The 6,112-nt window shown below is 56.6% G+C and overlaps 1 pseudogene; it reads right to left on the reverse strand.

Moving 5' to 3' along the window:
- Positions 1–2,363: 2,363 nt before the first annotated feature.
- The window catches only part of LOC140390569 (early estrogen-induced gene 1 protein-like), a 54,923-nt pseudogene continuing 51,174 nt past the window's right edge, over positions 2,364–6,112 (reverse strand).

Here is a 6,112-nt window from a genome sequence, read left to right on the forward strand (position 1 = left end):
ACATGATTTATTTTCATTAAATTATATTCTAAACCTCTATAAAGATTTATAAAATCTGGTTTTGTTTGGATTTCTCTTTTTGGGTCGTTCTCTCTCTCTCTCTCTCTCTCTCCCCCCTGCAGATACCAAGGCCTTGGGCAGGGAAATCCGTCCATGCACATATTCAGGTACTTTAGTGGGCAAACCTGTTCCTGCCCCGCATGGGTTCAGACTGGCGAGAGCAGCTGGGATACCGAGAAATAAACCTTTCCCCAACTTGGGCGAGAAAGACGGGCGGCTGGGGGGGTAGAAATGCCTCAATCTAAAGGCCCTTTCCAATTTGTGCTCTTCCCCACCATCGCGGCACCTTGGAGCTCCAGCCTACCCCTTACAGCGTTCCTACCTTCCCACCCCTGGCTCTAGCATTTAGGACGGTCTTGGGACTTGGGAAGAGTGCTGCAGTACCTCTGCTGGCCATTGCAGCATTCCCGGTATGGGTTGGAAAGCTGTCGGACAATCTTTTATTTAAAAAATTTTTTTTTTTTTTTTTTTTTTTTTTAAAAAGAGTATCCAATTATTATTTTTTTTTTTTTTTCAATTAAGTTGCAATTTAGCGCGGCCAATCCACCTAACCTGCACATTGTTGGGTTGCGGGCGATCGAACCCGGGTCCCTCGGCGCCGTCAGGCAAAGCTGATAGACCAACAGAAGTGGTCCTTCTTCCCAAGGATGGACGGAAGTCGGGTGCTCAAGGGTGAGTGTTAATTGGCAGTGAGCTTCCCAAGGGTCAGCGGATAACGCGTTACACGGCAACTCCGAGGGGCGAGCGCCGGGAATTCTCCATCCTTAAAATTCACCCTGTATTCCCCATATTCGGTTCGACGCGCAATGCCCAAATTTCACAAATGGCCAGGCTGAAAATTCTACTGGGTTATCCTGCAGATTGATCCAGACCAGGAGACGAAACATGTGAAATTGTGGACCGCTGTCTGAACTGTCATTCCCGTCCATTTTTAATTCACTGGACCAATGATCAGGAGTGTGTTTACTGCTCCGTGACCAGGCCGAAGGGTAGCAGAAACCCTTATTCCCAGAACCGCCAGCCCATTGGGCCAAAGAAAAGGTAGCGTCAATGCGCTATCCCATGTAATTGGGAATAGCAGAGGCTGAGGGTAGATCTAATTTCAAAAATATATTTCGAGTACCCAATTTTTCTTTCTCCAATTAAGGGGCAATTTAGCGCGGCCAATCCACCTGCCCTGCACATCTTTGGGTGTGGGGGGTGAAACCCACGCAGCCACGGGGAGAACGTGCAGACTCCGCACAGACAGTGACCCCAAGCCGGGGAATCGAACCTGGGACCCTGGAGCTGTGAAGCAACTGTGCTGCCCTGCAGGTTTGATGGATTGGCCACGCCAAATTGCCCCTAGTGTCCAAAAAGGTTGGGTGGGGTGACTGGGTTACGGGGATAGGGTGGAGTGTGGGCTTAAATAAGGTGATCTTTCCATGGGTCGGTGCAGGCTCGATGGGCCGAATGGCCTCCTTCTGCACTGTAAATTCTATGACATGGGTGAGAACGTGCAAACTGCACACAGACAATGAGCCAGGGCCGGGATCGAACCCGGGACCCTCAGCGCCGTGATGCAACAGTGCTAACCACTGTAGAATCATAGAATTTACCGTGCAGAAGGAGGCCATTCAGCCCGTCGAGTCTGCCACAGTCCTTACAAAGAGCACCCCCACGTATCTACCCTTTTCCCCAGTAACCACCACTTAACATGTTTTGGACACTAAGGGCAATTTAGCAAGGCCAATCCACCTAAACCGGCACATCTTTGGCTGTGGGAGGGAAACCGGAGCACCCGAGGAAATCCACGCAGACACGGGGAGAACGGAGCACCTACTCAATGTAGCCCATTAAATCGGGCGGAATTATTCCCCTCGGAGGCTCTGAAATTCGCGTCCTACGAAAGATGCTGGAAGCAGAGTCTATGAATGTTTGTACGGCCGAGGTGGATAGATTCTTGGCAAGCAAAGAGGTGAAAGGTGGGTTGGCGGGATTCAGGCTTGACGTCCAATCAGATCGGCCATGATCGTCACAAATGGTGGAGCAGGAGCTGAATGAAAACACGCAAATCAGGAGGCCGCTTGGCTGACCGGATTGTCGCCTCACCCCACGTTGCTGCCGATCCCTGATAACCTTTTCACCCCACCCCCTCATTAACCCCTGATAACCTTTCACCCCACCCCCTCATTAACACCTGATAACCTTTCACCCCACCCCCTCATTAACCAAGAGTCCTATCCCCAGCCACCCCCAACTCAGTCAGAGAGAGCAACCGTCGGATAGGTTCACCCAGAATGAATTGACAACACACACTCGCGTTGAATATGAAAATATATTAAGATTTGGACCCTCCAACATCACATCATCTTAAATATACATCTTGGCTTTACGATCATCGGAACCCTAAATCCGGTCAGGATTTTAGAACCTGCCCAGAACGCAGGCAATCAAAATAGAGAAGGCGATTGGAAGTCCAGTTTGTTTACCCCACTCAACTCGCGCTCCAGAATGTACAGTGACACCCCGAGGCACTGGCCTGAATTCAATTCCCCACCAAGTTCATTTCCGGGGGGAACGGGGAGACGCACTTCAAGGGAGGAGAAAATATATATTCCGGGGAAAGGTCTGGGGAGGTCAGGCAGATTCATTGGCTGGGCTCTACAAAGAGATAGCACGGGCGCGAGAGGCTGAAGGGCCTCCTCGTGTTTCGTTCTGTAGTTTTGATGGGTTTTTCCATTTCCCACCCCCACCAACGGGGATGGCCCACACAGACAAATAGCCCCCTCACTCCTCTCGTGACACCAACTGCAGCAACACTGCCCGGCCCAGGAGTCAGGTGTGACGGAGAGGGGCGCTGTAAACACACACACAGGCACACACAAGCGCGCACACGCACAGGCACACACGCAGACGCACGTACACAGGCACACACACAGAAACACACATACACAGGCACACACAAGCGCGCACACGCACAGGCACACACGCAGACGCACGTACACAGGCACACACACAGAAACACACATACACAGGCACACACACAGGCACTCACACACAGACACACACATACACAGGCACACACCTAGGGGCAGCACGGTAGCACAGTGGTTGGCACAGTTGCTTCACAGCTCCAGAGTCCCAGGTTCGATTCCCCGCTGGGTCACTGTCTGTGCGGAGCCTGCACGTCCTCCCCGTGTGTGCGTGGGTTTCCTCCGGGTGCTCCGGTTTCCTCCCACAGTCCAAAGATGTGCAGGTTAGATGGATTGGCCATGCTAAATTGCCCTTAGTGTCCAAAACATGTTACGTGGGGGTTGCTGGGTAATGGGGATAGGGTAACTACGTGGGCTTCAGTAGGGTGCTCTTTGTAAGGGCCGGTGCAGGCTCTATGGGCCGAATGGCCTCCTTCTGCACTGTAAATTCTGTGGTTCTATGACGTACACATGCAGACACACACACGGGCACAGACACATGGGAGGGGTCGACGGCCAGACCAGCATTTGTTGCCCCATCCCTATTTGCCCCTTGAGAAGGTGGTGGTGGTGATCCGCCTTGTTCGGACGCTGCAGTCCCCCGAGGAGTAGATGCCATGAGGGAGGATGGGAATACGGGTGAAGGAAAGAAAATTGGAGGGTCTGCCCGCGGGCTTGCAGTGGCTCGAGGCTAGTGCGCAGGATTCGATCCCCGATTCGCCTGGGCCCGTCTGCGGCCTACAGGCCCGAAAGGGGCCTGGAGCAAAACGTACACATTTCCTCCCCCCCACCGCCCCCCCCCCTTTCCTCGTATGGGGCGGTCACCCCTGAGCTTCTCCCTGTTCACCGTCCAATCACCCCCCCCGATTCGCCAACCCGCAGACTGATGCTCCTGGTGGACGCCAGCGTCGAGGGCACAGCCCAATCCCCATGCTGGCGCGTCGCCTCACTGGACTCTCGATCACCACCGGCTTGTAGTCGCTCACGGATCGCCTGCAGGAGTAAATCGAGAGAGGTGGTGAGGCTGGTGTGGAGGGACATATACATAACAGGGTTTCCGCTCAGGGGGATCTGGACATTATGAACCCAGCTGGTCTTCACACTGGACAAGTCAGGTCCCAGAGTGAACCTGGCTACATAGATCCTCACTTTGTTTTTCCACCGACTGTGGAGGTCAGTTACTGAGCACATTCACAAGAGTCTGCCAGGGCACTGATAACACGAAGAATAAAACATTTATTAAACGAGAAAAAGTGAACTATAAACACGACTCGACCGCAGGGGGCGGGAATGCTTGTCTGCTCCGTGCTTCTGTCGGAGTACGAGCTTCCCCTGCGAGGGGAGCAAGGGATACTGAATTGCTTCCCCAGATTCACTCCCAAGGGGAATGTAAATCGGCAGCAATTCTTCCCCGGCGGGAGAAACGAGGCGGGATTCTCCGCTGGCCGACGCCAATATCGAAATCGGCGATCGTGCGGAGAATCGACTCCAACGGCCAAATCGGCGCCGGTTTGACGCTGAAGTCAGCCATGCTTCGCCCCCCCCCCCCCAAAATGGCAGCATCAGGCCGCGCGTTGCAACGGTGTCGGCGCGTCACCGACAGGCCCTCCCCCGCGATGCTCTGCCACGCCGCCACCGATGGGCCGAGTTGCCGACCGCGCGGTAGACGTGCGGTTGTCAGCGATCGGGAACCCCGCGCGGCGCCTGCGGGCTGCGGTCCAGCGTTGCCACACTCGGCCGGGACCCATGCCGCTGGCGCCGGGGCGGGGGCTTCGACAAGGGCCTGGGGGGACTGGTGTGGGGGGGGGGGCAGATGGTGGCCTGTGGGGTCGCGGACAGCATGTTGGGGCCGCGCACGGCAACCGCCATGTTGTATAGCGCGACACCGCTGCAGGTCGTCAGCCTGTGCGCGGCTAGGTACCCAGCCATTCTCCGGCCGTTTCCGGCGCGGGAGGCTGGGGTCTCATCGGCATCGGTGCTAGCCCCTCACCGGTACCGGAATCGACTTTTTGGTCGTAAAGACCACACATACTCCGCCGGCAACGGCACTTAGCCGCTGAAACGGAGAATCCAGCCCATTGTCTCCCAAACGGAGAAGGTCACCGTTAGGGTGCGATGGAGAGAGCGCAAGTGAGGACGTGAGAGACAGAGAGAGTGACAGAGGCAGGGTGAGAGCTGGAGGGAGGAGAGAAACACCGTGTTTGGACGTGGGGAATAACTCTCTGCCTGTCTGGGATAACCATCCTGCTCTCCACACTGGATTCAGGAAGCACTGGCTATTCGATTCAGTCAGAAACTTCACACCAAACCTGGCAGCGCAGTGATTGAGACACAAGCGAATCTCATACCTGTTACTGAGGGGAATGCCCCCGACCTAACGTTGACCCATCCGGCCTCACAAAAAGCTGCAATCCACTCTCTACAAAACGAGAAACATTGTCAGTATTTCTACACAATCCCAAAGGTTAGAGCCCACAGCTCTCAGTACAGCTGCCTCATCTCCCTCCCAATATAACACACGCCCACATCACACAGCCCCGTTTCCCATTCGCACGGCCCACTCCCCATCGCACGGCCCCCTCCCCATCGCACGTAACCCTCCCCATCGCACGGCCCCCTCCCCATCGCACGGCCCCCTCCCCATCGCACGGCCCCCTCCCCAACGCACCGGCCCCCTCCCCATCGCACGGCCCCCTCCCCATCGCACGGCCCCCTCCCCATCGCACGGCCCCCTCCCCGTCGCACGGCCCCGTTCCCGTCGCACGGCCCCACTGCCCATCGCACCGGCCCACTGCCCATCGCACGGCCCACTCCCCGTCGCACGGCCCACTCCCCGTCGCACGGCCCACTGCCCATCGCACGGCCCCACTGCCCATCGCACGGCCCACTGCCCATCGCACGCCCACTCCCTATCGCACGGCCCACTGCCCATCGCACGGCCCCCACTGCCCATCGCACGGCCCATGCCCATCGCACGGCCCACTGCGCCATCGCACGGCCCCACTGCCCATCGCACGGCCCACTGCCCATCGCACGGCCCACTGCCCATCGCACGGCCCACTGCCCCATCGCACGGCCCCTCCCCCATCGCACGGCCC

Source organism: Scyliorhinus torazame, chromosome 14, assembly GCF_047496885.1.
Source record: "Scyliorhinus torazame isolate Kashiwa2021f chromosome 14, sScyTor2.1, whole genome shotgun sequence".
Taxonomy (NCBI): domain Eukaryota; kingdom Metazoa; phylum Chordata; class Chondrichthyes; order Carcharhiniformes; family Scyliorhinidae; genus Scyliorhinus; species Scyliorhinus torazame.